Source organism: Pseudophryne corroboree, chromosome 5, assembly GCF_028390025.1.
Source record: "Pseudophryne corroboree isolate aPseCor3 chromosome 5, aPseCor3.hap2, whole genome shotgun sequence".
Taxonomy (NCBI): Eukaryota; Metazoa; Chordata; class Amphibia; order Anura; family Myobatrachidae; genus Pseudophryne; species Pseudophryne corroboree.
In genome coordinates this window covers 724,566,276-724,581,577 of record NC_086448.1, presented here as the reverse complement: position 1 = coordinate 724,581,577, position 15,302 = coordinate 724,566,276, and positions in this window count along the sequence as shown.

Sequence of the window (15,302 nt, the reverse complement as noted above, 5' to 3'; positions counted from 1 at the left end):
ATAGACACTACTGTGTGATGTAACATAAAAAAGGAACAATACTGTTGGTGTAACATGAATAAGGGACACTACTATGTGGTGTAATGTGAATAAGGGGTACTACTGTGTGGTGTAATGTGAATAAGGGACACTACTGTGTGGTATATTGTGAATAAGGGACACTACTATGTGGTGTAATGTGAAAAAGGGATATCGCTGTGTGGTCTAATGTGAATAAGGAACACTACTGTGTGATGTAATGTGAATAAGGGACACTGCTGTGTGGTGGAAAATGAATAAAGGACACTACTCTGTGGTGCAATGTGAATAAGGGACACTACTGTGTGGTGTAACAGAAATAAGGGACACTACTGTGTGGTGTAATGTGAAAAAGGGACACTACAATGTGGTGTAATGCGAATAAGGGATACTACTGTGTGGTGTAATGTGAATAAGGGACATTACTGTGTGGTGTAATATGAATAAGGTACACTACTGTGTGATGTAATGTGACTAAGGGACACTACTGTGTGGTCTAATGTGAAGAAGGGACACTACTGTGTGGTGTAACATAAATAAGGGACACTACTGTGTGGTGTAATGTGAATAAGGAACACTACTCTATGACATAATTTGAAAGTACTATTGTGTGGTCATGCTTCTTCCCAGTGAGAATACACCTGATTTTTTCAGCGCGCAATCTACCTACCTTTATTATGTATGGGCGCACCAATTATTATTATTATTATTATTATTTATTTACATGGCGTCACAAGGGTTTCACAGTGCCCAATAACAGAGTACATAAATAAATAATCAAAACAGGAAAACAGCGACTTACAGTTAAGATAATATAGGACAAGTACAGTGTAAATAAACATAGTTACATCACCAGATGACACTGAAATAAGTAACAGGTGAAAAAAAAAATGCAAGATTTGGTGCAGTTGAAGATCATTAAACTAAGAAAAGGATAAGCACATGAGGGAATAGGGCCCTACTCATGAGAGCTTCCATTCTAAAGGGGATGGGCAGACAGACAGGGGTGACACAGATGGGGTAGATAGACAGCATGGAACAGAGGGTTAGGATGAGATTTGTCTGGGTTTGGTGAAGAAGTGGGTCTTGAGAACCCGTTTGAAGTTTTGTAGAGAAATGTAGAGTCTGAGGGGGAGAGGTAGGGAATTCCAGAGAAAGGGAGCAGCACGTGAAAAATCTTGAAGTGAGAGGAAGTAATCAGTAGGCAGGAGAGTCAGCATGCATTAGCAGAGCAAAGAGGACGGGTGGGAGTATAAAGGGAGAAAAGGTCAGAGATGTAAATGGGAGAGAAGTGGGTGAGGGCTTTGTAGGCAAGTGTGAGAAGCTTGAGTTGGATTCTGAAAGGGTAGGGAAGCCAGTGAAGGGCTTGTAGGAGAGGGGAGGTAGACGTAGTGCACTTGGTGAGGAAGATGAGCCGGGATGCAGCATTGAGGATAGATTGGAGTAGAGAGAGGCATTTATCACAGATGCCAGTAAGGAGGCGATTTCCGTAGTCTAGTCTGGAGATGACCAGTGAGTGTATGAGGGACTTAGTAGCATCCTGTGTCAGAAAGACTCTGATCCTGGACAAAATATTTTTTAGATGAAAATGGCAGGTTTCTGAGAGGTGCTGAATGTGTGGTTTGGAGGACAAGGAAGAGTCAAGGATTACTCCAAGACAGCACACCAATGCTGGGCACCAAAATGTGTAGTTACTGCTCTGCTTTGGTGTGCACAGATGGTTCCTCCTCAGTGATCAGTACCCCCTGCCTTAAATCATTCCTACAGTGAGAACTATCTATTCCTCTATAACTGCTAAGCTAGGGCTTAGTCAATTGGGAAATTGCCTTCCCTTTTTCTTTGTGTGTGACCTACACCAATGAAGTGTCAGCTTTACCTAACAGAGCCAACCAAATACTACCCTGCAACCCTAAATGGTTGTCTAGTTGAGGTCCAGGAGTGGATGAGTGCCAGTTGGCTGAGACTGAACACTGATAGAACAGAGGTCGTTATAATAGGACCACAACATCAAATGACAAGACTGCAGCATAGCCAACCAACTGGACTTACACTTGGGAATTCAGAATTACAAACCACTGATTGTGTGCGGAATCTTGGCGTTATCCTGAATGGTGGCTTGACACTTAAACATCAGATATCACCCACAATCAAATCTTCCCTCTTTCACCTGAGGATCACAGCCAGAATCAAACACTTATTTCCCTCAGATGATCTGCCAAAATTCATACATGCTTTTGTATACTCTCGATTAGACTACTGTAATGCCCTCTACCTTGGTCTCCCAGCAAAAGAATTACACCGATTACAGCTGATGCAAAACACAGCTGTCAGGCTGTTAACCAACCAACCCTGTTCTAGCCACATAACACCCATCCTCTACTCCCTTCACAGGTTGCCTGTAAGATGGCGAATCATCTTCAAGATTGGCTTACTGAGTTTCAAAGCACTACATGACCAGAGCCCAAGGTACCTGAAGCAGCATCTGATTCCATACTGCCCCACTCAATTGCTGCGATCTGTAGATGAAGGACTTTTAGCAGTACCTAGAATCTCCCGTAATTCATCTGGGGGTCAAGCTTTTAGTCATGCGGCTCGACCTCTATGGAACTCATTTCCCTGCACAGTGCGAGAGGCCCCAACTATATAATCTTTTAAAAATAGACTCAAGACTTTCCTGTTTATTCAAGCATTTCCATAATGGGCCTAATTCATACATGATCATAGAGTTGGGTGGGTTATAGTGTTCCTTTGCAGGGTATTTATTTTTAGACTACAATTTAGATTTCAGTTTTAACACACCCCACCCAAATCTAACTCTCTCTGCACATGTTATATCTGTCCCCCCTGCAGTGCACCTGGTTTTGCCCATCTGCTAACAAATATGCTGCTATGATCAGGTCTAAGGCCCTCATTCCGAGTTGATCGGTCGCAAGGCGAATTTAGCAGAGTTACACACGCTAAGCCGCCGCCTACTGGGAGTGAATCTTAGCTTCTTAAAATTGCGACCGATGTATTCGCAATATTGCGATTACTAACTACTTAGCAGTTTCAGAGTAGCTCCAGACTTACTCTGCCTGTGCGATCAGTTCAGTGCTTGTCGTTCCTGGTTGACGTCACAAACACACCCAGCGTTCGCCCAGGCACTCCCACCGTTTCTCCGGCCACTCCTGCGTTTTTTCCGGAAACGGTAGCGTTTTCAGCCACACGCCCCTGAAACGCCGTGTTTCCGCCCAGTAACACCCATTTCCTGTCAATCACATTACGATCGCCGGAGCGAAGAAAAAGCCGTGAGTAAAAATACTTTCTTCATAGTAAAGTTACTTGGCGCAGTCGCAGTGCGAACTTTGCGCATGCGTACTAAGCGGATTTTCACTGCGATGCGATGAAAAAGAACGAGCGAACAACTCGGAATGAGGGCCTAAATTAGGCCAAATGTCCCTTTAGTATCTACATGCTTCAGTATTTTATGAAATGCTGTTCCGTACTTTATTGTATCGGTACTATATTATGCTATGTATCTGTTAAGCGCCTTGAGTCCTATTGGAGAAAGAGCGCTATATAAATAAAATTATTATTATTATTATTATTAATAAATGTCAGACTATGGCACATGTGTGACTCTCCTATAGGATGAGCTCTGTTGTGTGTATTTTAATATGGAGAATGATGTACACTTGTATGTTGTTATAATATTAATTATATTTGTAAAAGCATAGACTAAGAAGTAGGAGGAGTCAGGAATAGTAAGAGGAGGAGTCTATGCCAAGAGCCAGGTGAACCTGTGTGTTTTAAATGCCAGGGCCTAGTTGTAGTCCAAGTCTGGCCCTGGAAACAGTATGCATAAATCAAAAACAGAACACAATTAAAGTGTGCCCATGGTTGCTTTGATTTTGTGGGTCAAACCAACATTAGTTGGTATCTAACCTATTGATTATTTAATTCCCCGTACCTCAATGACGTCACTAGTACTGTAGTTGGCTAAGAGAAAGATGTATCAAATCATCTAAAGAGGGCAGGTAGAGACGTTACCCCTAACAACCAGAGTCTAGAAAAATATATATAACATTTTCTAAAGAGGGCAGGTAGAGATGCTACCCCAAACTAGGGCCGGCTCCAGGCCTACTAGCACCCTGAGCGGGAAATTTTGAAGTGGGCATGGCCTCACAATTTTATATTACAATATCAAACTATAAATAAATATATATATATATACAGTCACTGAAAAGGCACTCTGGAATGTCAGGTGAAGTTGCCAGGGTGCCTTCCAAAATGTAGCAATGCAGGTGTCCATTTCCATTAAGGACACCTGCATTGCTATATATATATATATATATATATATATATATACACACACACACACATACACACAGTTGTCGAACTGGGAATTTTGAAGTGGGGCTATGGAAAAGTAAAGCACACGCTCTGGAAAAGGGGGCGTGTCAACTCTAAAGGGGGCATGGCCCTTATACACATTATTCACCACAATAGTAGCACCCCTTATACTATCTAGTACTGGTGCAACTTTCACATTATGCCACATGGAATGAGCCAAAATTCACATTACGCGACATAGTATGAGCTGAAATTCATATATGCTACATGGTATGAGCCAAAATTCATATCATAGCACACAGTATGAGCCAAAATTCACATATGCCACACAGTATGAGCCGAAAATCACAATATATCACACAGTATGAGCCGAAATTCACATATGCCACACGGTCTGAGACGAAATTCACATTAAGCCACACAGTATAAGCCAAACTTCACGCTGAATGAGACAAAATTCACATTATGCCACACGGAATGAGCTGAAATTCACATTATGCCACACAGTATGAGTGACAAGTCACATTATGCCACACATGGCTGATCACTCCAACAGGCCTGCAAAATAATAACATACATTCAGATTACAGGACTATACAGATCTCACCAAAGGTGCGTTTAATTGGTTGATATCATTGGGTGATGTTTCATAAATGGGAATATTTATAGAAATATCTGTTATGCATAAAATAACATTTTTCTTTCGAGAGCTCGTGAAGTATTTTTTATAGATAAAAGTAGCAATATAGTAATTGTACTTGAAACATTCAAAGTCTCTGTCACTTCTTTGGAGCTGTCTCCGCCAGGTCACATATGGCGGGAAAGTCCCTATTGATGACACAGTCACACTGATGGGAAACACACAGGGGAGGCTGCAGGGATTAGACGCCAGATAAGCAGAACACCGTGCGGACTCCGCCCAAAGCTACAGTTTCCATTTTGGGCTGAGTAAACCATTAAGAGGTACAGACGTATTTTAGTCACTGCCATGGCAGACACATTAAAGGACATAAACACACAGATGAATGATTCCAAATTATAGAATAACAAAGGCGATTAATTAGTATAATACCCAACTGGCTTCACACTAACACAAATTCTGACATGTGATGTGTGTATTTAAAAGAAAAAAAAAAAATATTCTCGTTTTACCAAAGCAAGTTCCTGTAGAAGAAACATTTTATATGGATTTTGAACACAGTATTTACATGATAATAAAATATTGCATTATTTACCATTATTCTGTAATAGCCAACATAGAAAGCTGCTAGCATATAGAACATTTACCAAGATATAATTGGAAGCCTATGCTTACTTTAAGTGCATACAGTCACACCAGCACATAAAATCAGCTTTAGCTGCAATACTTGTAGATTTAGAGCTGCATAAATATTTGAAACATTGTCATTTTAGTGTCAGGCTTCAGCAGGCAGCCAGCTTCAGCTTGTAATTTCATATAACACCCAAGAAAGCTGACAAACTAGCTATCTTGTGCTTGCTGCCTCTGTAAATTGTATCCAAATGACAGATTAAAGGGTCACTGCTTTATTTTCGTGAGTACACTGCACAGATAAGATTCAAAATAGATTGTGGAGTTAAACTTGTATGATACTGCATTAAATCTAGATGATCGTATTGGGAATATAGTGCTATCTGCTATGTTGTTGGTGTATGTAGGTGGTATATTACAATAGTTATACTGTGTGTGTATATATATATATATATATATATATATACAGCAGTGTCCAAAAGTTTTAGGCAGGTGTGGAATTAATTCTGCAAAGAAACAATGCATTCAAGAATAGAAGTTGTAGACTGGGCATACACTATAAAATTATCTGGCAGATTAATTGCCAAATATGGCTGGTTGGAATAAAAATTAGTTAATGGGTAAAAGCAAATGACAAGTGACTATTTGCTCCCAAACACTAGAAAACAGAAAAAACTGTTGTTCATATAAATTGGTTAAATCCGTGATTTAACCATCTTCTCTGAACAACAGGTTTTGTCAATTTTTTCAGTGTTTGGGAGCAAATTGTTGATTGTCATTTGCTTTCATCAATTACCAGATTTTCATTCCAACCAGACAGATTTGGTAGATGATCTGTCAGATAATTGTATAGCAGAGCTGGCCAAACCAGTCCTCGTGATCTACCAACAGTTTACATTTTCCAGACCACCTAGCTAGTGCACAGGTGTAGTCATTACTAATTAAGATGTGCTGCATTCATTCCTAACTAACAATTCTACAGATCTCCAGGAGGCCTGGAAAACATGAACTGTTGGTAGATCTTGAGGACCGGTTTGGCCAGCCCTGTTGTATAGCGTATGCCCAGCTTTAATAGTTTATTTTTATCAATCAACAAAGTAAATGAACAGAAGAGAAATCTAAACGAAATCAAGTTCTTCTAGATACACTTACACACAGTTTTTGAAGGAACTAAGTAGGGAGGTTGTTCCAAACAGGTGTGGTATACGTGACCGCCGGTCAGGAGACCACTGATCAGCATACCGACGCCGGGATCCCAGCAGCGGAATCCCGGCAGGGGTGGCGAGTGCAGCAAGCCCCTTGCGGGCTCAGTGGCAACCTACGGTCGCCATGGGATCTATTTCTACTCTATGGGTGTCGTGGACACCCACAAGTGGGAATAGTCCCTGTTGGTCGGCATGCCAACCATCGGGATTGTGAGGGATTTAGGGGGAGGTTATGTGACCGTCGGTCTCCTGACCACCAATCACATAACTACATCCCATTCTAAACATCTTGGAGAACTAACCACAGATCTTCTGTGGATGTAGGCTTGCTCAAATCCTATTGTCTCTTCATGTAATACCAGACAGGCTCAATGATGTTGAGATCAGGGCTCTGTGTGGGGTGGGACATATCATCACTTGCAAGACTCCTAGTTCTTCTTTACACTGAAGATAGTTCTTAACGTTGGTTGTATGTTAAGAACTATCTTTGGGGTTGTGATCCTGCTGTCCAATAAATCTGGAGCCAATCAAATATCTTTCTGATGGTACTGCATGATGGAGAAGTACCTGCCTGTATCTGTCAGCATTGATGACACCATAAATCCTGACCAAATCGACAACTCCATTTGCTCTCTCACACAGAGAAGAAAACCTAGAGGCTGCTGATCTATCTATCTATCTATCTATAAACAAGTGTTGGACTTGGGCATGAAGGGCTCACCGGGGAATGCAGTGATATGGGCCCATAGTTAGAGGCATAGCCAGAACTTTGTGGGCCCCATAGCAACATTTTGAAGGGGCCCCCATCCCAATGCTTCCAGAGACACCTCTCTGCAGCAGTTGTTCATTTTTGCCCAACAATAGTGCCCTAGTTCATTTTCTGAACCATTGTAGAGCCTTATTTACTGTTATTCCCCATAGTTGTGCCCTAGTTTCTTTTATGAATCAAAGTAGTGCTTAAGTTCACCCTATGTCACATTTCAGAGCTGCCAGTACACATTATGCCGCACAGCACCTCTAATTCACATTATGATATATAGTGCTCCCTGTTCATATTGTGCCACATTACAGTGCCCAGTTCATATCATTCAAATGCCCTCCAGTTAATTTTACAGCACACTGCAATGAGTTGGTCCAGGGACATACCTAGATATATAGCAGGCCCCAAGGAAAAAGTGTGAAAGAACATCTAACTTACCACTCAATTGCAAAAAATGTATATAACACATGTAACTGTGACAGTGAAGGTGGGCCCCTCTCAGCTCTGGGCCCCATAGCAGCTGCACTGCCTGCACATATGGTAGCTACGCCCTTGCCAATAGTGTAATAAGCCTCCAGAGGGGGTGTGGGCAACTTCCATAGCAGCTTGGATAACCATTAGAGTGTGCATGGCCTGGGCCTCTTTATAAATATACACTATTTATAGTAAATACTGCTAATGCATGCATGAAAATATACCGAATTAATTACAGCAATGCACTGTAGAAAAAAACAAGAGTGCCGTGCAGTATAATGTAAAATATGTATGTTGTGTAATTCAAGTGTACAGTCTGGATCCTACAGAAGGAGGTGGGCCTAATGGCATAACTACCATGCAGTAGGTGCAGTGGATGCGGCTGCTAAAGGGATAGGGATGCCTGTGGGGCCCACCACTCCCCTGCACCCAGTCACTGAGGGTTCCCCAATGCCACTGCATCTGGTGACGTTTTGCTGATGATGAGTCAGAACCCTGGACAGAAACTGATAAAGTGCCAGCTTGGAAACCCCTGGACATTGATTGACAGGTTGGTGTTGTCTGGGGCATCTGGTTATTACTGCGTGGGGCACAATGTGCTGTGCATTTCTGTGTGAGGCATAATGTATGGGGCATAATATGTGTGGGGCATTACTGTATGTGGCATAATGTGTGGGGCATTACTGGATGGGCATAATGTGCAGGGCATTACTTTATGGGGTGTAAAGTTCAGCACATTACTGTGTGGAGCATTACTATGTGGAGCATAATGTGCAGACATTAATTTTGTGCAATGGGCATTACTATGTGAGGCATAATGTGGTGCAATGGGCATTACTGCCTGGGGCGTATTGTGGTGCAATAGTCATTACTGTGTGGTGCATAATGTGGTGTAAGGGGGATTACTATGTGTGTGGCATAATTTGTCGCAATGGTCATTACTGTGTGGGGCATAATGTGGAACAATGGGTATGACTGTGTGTCACAAAACATGGTGGAATGGTCACTACTACTGCTTCACATAACGTTGTGTAAGGGCTACTTCTACTGCATGGAATAACATGAATGAGCTCTACTGTGTGGCATAATGTGAATAAGGGGCACAACTAAGTGAAGTAACATGAATAAAGGGCACCACTGTGCAGATTAATTTGAATTGGGGGTACTATTGTGTAGTCACACCCCTTCCCAGCAAGCTATTTCAGTTTAACTGACATCTCAGTATCCACCCTGCCCGTTGCCGCCATCCATTGTCAGTCACCGCCTTGTCTCTGCTGTTCTGACCTCCAATACCTTTAACCCACTCAACCTCCACTTGCTATGGGACCCACAAAGGTCTAGATATGCCCCTGGGTGGGCCCTCATGCAGTGGTACCCACCAGGGTGGGGGGTCCCCCTAAATCCCTATGGGCAAGTCTGACCCTGTTAGAAACTGTTTCCTCCTGCGCAAACCACTTATAAATCTACATAAATGTCCACATATAGGTCTACACTACATGTTCTCTCCTCAGAAGGCTGTGTCTTGTACATTTTTGCTAGAAGATACAAGGGGCGCACTAAAGTGAAGGCCATTTTAAAAGCTACTTTATTGAAAGAATATATAGTAGCACTCACATAAAAACATGTGATATACTGGTCATATTTCAGAGGAATCGTACAGTACAAAGAATGCTCAGTTTTCCAGACTGCAAAAACTGGTACCAGGAAGTCTCCAGTGTTCCAAGCCTCATTTTCGGATACCGCATCTGTACCTCCTCCATCCTGTTTGGACTTTGTCAGTGGGTGTGTCCATAACAGTACATAACACTAGTGGCACTAAAGCCGTAATTATTACGTCAATTGAAACATTTCTCTTGGATGTTCAAAAAACATAATTGACACTCTTTTGCCACATACTCGCATACACTTAGGACCTTATTCAAGATTGATTGTAAAACAACATTTTCCTCTAATGGGCAAAACCATGTGCATTGCAGGTGGGGCAGATATAACATGTGCAGATAGAGTTAGATTTGGGTGTATTATATTGTTTCTGTGCAGAGTAAATACTGGCTGCACATGGTTTTTCCCATTAGTGGAAAATTTTGTTTTGTAATCAACCTTGAATTAGGCCCTTAATCTACAAACAACACATATATAACAATACAAAGGGTCAGCTTGGATAATGTGTTTTTAATACAGTTAATCACAGTAGGTATGGCGCCATACATATTATGTATACTTTCTTCTAATGCGATCTTTAGAGAGCGTTTCTAGCTCACTAAGATTTGACAGTACTGTATATTGACAAATGAAAGCCCCTGGACTTCTTGTATAACTGGATTAATTTGATTATTTATTTATTAACATATAATCTTCTTAACAGTTATTTATATATTGCACTCATTTTCCACAGCACTTTCTAGAGAATATTTCTATTCACGTCAGTCATTTCCCCAGTGGAATTTATAATCTAAATTCCCTATCAAATAGGGTTATATTTTGTCAGAAGCCAATTAACCTAAAGTATCTTTTTGAAATATGGAAGGACACCAGATCACCTGGAGGAATAACACACAAACATGAGAAGAATACACAAACTCCACACAGATGATATATGACAGGTAATTGGACTCATGACCTCAGCGCTGTGAGCAAAGACGGATTAAGGGAGGGCTCTGGGGTTAAGTACCCCTGGGCCCCATGCTGTGAGAGGGCCCCCGGCCAACAGCTGCAGATCGAATCTCTATTACCGATCCGATCTGCGATGCTGCACTCCCTGCTCACCCCATTGACAGCCGTCAGGCAGCATTAATATATATATATATATATATATATATAGCATATCCCCATCATCAGGATAAAGTGTACAGTGCAGAACACAAAAATGTATACTTACACAGGCACTGTTTGCCCCCTCCTCGCCGGACGCCATCCCGGAAACAAACGCGGCACTTCCGAGTTCCATTCAATTATGTTCACTATGTAGTGCGGTTGTCATGGTAACCACTTGTGCTTCCTTTCCCAGCTCTCCTCATGGTGCCGATCCCATTGGGGCCTCACTTCCGGTGACGTGTACGGAAGTGCCGCGTTTGTTCCTGGGACGGCGTCCGCCAAGGAGGGGGCAAACAGAAGCCCGTGTAAGTATAAATATTTGTGTTCTGCACTGTACACTTTATCATGATGATGGGGATACGCTCCCCGAAATGGTGACGTGTTATTACTAAAGTTGCTTCACCATTGAACAAGCCTTGGAGTGCTCTTGTAAGTGTGGGTTTTTTACCCAGGAGGGCACCCAAGCAAGTTATTTATCTAGGGAACAGCTTTCCCTGTGGAGTGCCAGGTTTGGACTTGGATATATTACTACAGAAAGCCCGCTTCTGCGGACCTGTGTATGCTACTAAGGCACCTCTAAACCGCCTGTTACACACTATCCCCGTTTGTATTTTTTTGCACTTTTTTGCACTTAGCACTTTAAGATTATATTATCCGGTTTACATATTGTTACACTTTGGAAAGCACTTTTGCACTTGTTTGCACACAAAATGTCAGCTGCTGAAAAATCTGCTACTGAACTAGATAACCAAATGCTGCTATGTGACACTACAGACACCTTTAGCTTTTCAGACGTTGAGGCTAATGAAATTCTAATATCCAAGCCCACGTTTGATCTCACAAGTGGTGGTTCTAATGAGGATCTTTTCAAGAATTATTTAAGTTCAAGAAATGTGAGATGGATTTTTTATTTCATGGTTTGACACTTTCTGAATATTTTAGAAATAAACAAATTCCCAGAGGTTTTAGGATGCACAGCATCCCCACTATTTTAAGGTATAGTGTCTCGTTTTGTACTAAATGGATAGCAATACTTAATAAGTGTTCGATGGACCTTATATTCCTAGTAATCGAGGAATCTACTAAAGAACTAAACTTGGCCAAATAAAAAATTACAGTGTTCGAACAGGAACATATGTCGTCTCTGCGCCAGGATAAAGAACATAATTGGCTGGCACAGTTTCAAAGTATGGAATTGTATAAAAAAGATCTAATCACGTTTAAAAAAGAGAAACTTATTAAAGTGCAACAAGACTATGCCCAGCACAGAGTATATAATTGGCTCCATACTGCCAATAGACCACCTAGAGACTTTGTGCAGAATTTCAGAACAAGAAGGCAATATAGAAAACCTGATACGTACACTAGTACGTTGGCCTGTGATAGTGCTCAATCTCAAATGCCCAGTAGTGTCCCTTTAGGTGTGGAAACCCGTGCCTACAAGGCCGGCACAAGAGGAAGCCAACGTGAAGGGGCAAGCAATCGGAGAGGCAGAGGTGCCAACAAGCCTCTGAGAGGTCGGAGGAACTAATGTTTAATCTGTTCAGCAATCCTCTGCGTCCCTCTGAAAAAAAAGTGCTAAGTAAGGGGTTCAGTTTTTTGCCAACCCATTTTCACAATGAATTCCAGTGGAAAGTGGACATATACAAGTTTCATAGAAAATTGAATCTTAGAGAATTCTTTGATAAAACTAAACATAAAAAAGGTAGACAGTGTACCTTTGTTTTTGAGTGCTTCAAACCCTGATAGTTTACAACATTCTGTGGATACGCCAAAGAAGTTTCGTCCTACCTCTACATTTGATCCTCAATCTTTTATCCTTCTGTGCGGACATTCTCGAGATTGTTGGATTTAAGTGGTAGAAAAACCAAAGATAATGCTGATTTTATACATCATAATTTGTCCAAGGAAGAACATTCTGCCTTAAAAACTCTCAGCTCCCGCCTAGATTTCATTATTGGAGGGGGGGCGATAAAGGTGGTGCCATCGTGGTGTTGGACTTACAGGACTAAAAACAGAAATACTCTAGACTATTGAGTGATACTGATACGTAGATACAGTTATCCCATGATGCTACTGATAAATACAAATCTGAGTTGCAGTCTTTGGTTCAGTCTGGTGTAGACCAAGGTTTTATTGAATAAAGATCCACAGAGACCCCCTGGCAGACCTATCATATCTGCCAGAGGGTCTCTGTGTGAACCGGTTTCTGTGTTTTTAGATTAGGTAAGATTAGGTAAGATCAATGCTTTGCCTGAAGATATCATCTTGGCAAGTATTGACGTGACAAGTCTATATACGTGTATACCCCATGAGTGGGGATTATGGGCTGTGCAGCAGTTAATTTCAGATAATCCTAAATACCTGGGCCCCAATGTGATGTTTTTTATTGAGTTATTAGAGTTTACATTAAAACATAATTATTTTTATATGATGGCCAGTTCTTTTTACAAAATGCCGGCTGTGCCATGGGGAGTTGTGTGGCCCCGTCATATGCTAATTCCTTTATGCATGCTGTGGAATTGAAGTTATTTTTGATGATTTCTCTATTTCTAACTCTGTTTTCAGATATTATCATTACATTGAGGACATCTTGATTTTGTGGGGTGGTGAGTCAAGCCAACTTATAGATTTGATTGAATGTCATAATAACTCAGCATGTCCAGCTAAATTAACTATGTCTACTAGTTCTCAAAATATACACTTCTTACATGTAAATATTTCCATTGTCAATGGAAAAATTCAAACTAGTTTATTTTTGAAGCCCACGGACAGGAACACTATCCTTAGACATAATAGTTTTCAACTACAAGCAACCATTAATAGCCTGCCATTTTCGCAATTTGTACGAGCCTGTCGCATCACTAGTGACCCGGATGATAGAGAGCAGCAATTTAATAGATTAATGGATAAATTAATTGATAGAGGATATCCTATATCTACTTTAGAGAGTGCTAAAAGGAGGGTGTTGTCATTGAATATAGATACCCTTCTTCAAGAGAAGTTGAAAGCTCCTTCATCCTTGCAGGTTGTCCCTTGGGTTAACTGTTACACAGTAAAAAGCAAGTTTACCAACAGGCAAGCCAAAAGATTATGGCCAATCATTAACACAGATCCTGACTTACCGTCATTACGTAATGCTCAATTGCTTCCAAGCTATACCAGGGGTCCTAACCTGAAAGACCTACTTGTGAGAACAGATATCACAGGGATGAGCCCAGAAAAACAGCACTTCCTTTCTAGAAAGGAAGGCTGTTATCATTGCACTGGATGTACTACCTGCAGTGCAATGATTACAGGCCACAAGTTTTTGCACCCTTATTCGGGTAAAGAGTACGTGATCAAAGTTCCCTTGACATGTACTTCTAAATTTGTGGTCTACCTCCTGTCTTGCCCATGTGGCCTACACAACGTGGCAAGACAGAGAGGCAATTCAAAGAGAGAATTGCGCAGCATAGAACTGCTATTAGGGCTGCGCTCATTGCGGGTTCCAGTGATCAAGTTGTAGCCCACCATTTTGCACAGACTCATCACAGCATAGCAATGCTCCGCTACAGGATGATAGCCCATGTACCTAATTTGTTGAGAAGAGGAGATAGAGCAAAAAACTGAGGGATATCATTCCACAATGGCTTACCCCAATTAGACTCTCCTGGGGATTTGTGATATTGGACAATGCCACCAATATTGTGCGTGCATTACATCTGGGCAAATTCCAGCACGTCCCATGTTTTGCACATACAATTCATTTGGTGGTGCAGAATTTTTTGAAAAATGACAGGGGCATGCAGGAGATGCTGTTTGTGGCCTGAAAAATTGTGGGCCACTTTCGGCATTCAGCCACCGCGTGCCGAAGACTGGAGCACCATAATACACGCCTGAACCTGCCCTGCCATCACCTGAAGCAAGAGGTGGTAACGAGGTGGAATTCAACACTCTATATTAGAGATGAGCGGGTTTGGTTCTCAGAGAACCGAACCCTACCGAACTTTACACTCCGAGCCCGGATCTGAGTCTGGCTCGGTTTTCCCACCTGACTCGGAAACCAGAACGAGGCAAAATGTCATCATTCCGCCGTCGGATTCTCGCGGGATTTGGATTCCACATAAGGAGGCGCATGTCCCCGCCATTTTCACTCTGGCATTGGAGAGTGTAGAGAGAGGACATGTCTCTGTTCTCTCAGTGTCTGTGTCTTGTGCTGTATTTGTCCAGTCACAGTGGTTGTGTCCTCTTGCTGCCATATGTCCATTGCTGCTGTGTTGTACTGCAACAGTTCAGTGGTGGTGTATTGTGCTGCATCAGTCCAGTGGTAGTGTCCTGTGCATCAGCCATCAGTTATTCCTGGGACCAGGCAGTCACAGTGGATGTGTCCTCTTGCTGCAATATGTCCATTACTGCTGTGTTGTGCTGCATCAGTTCAGTGGTGGTG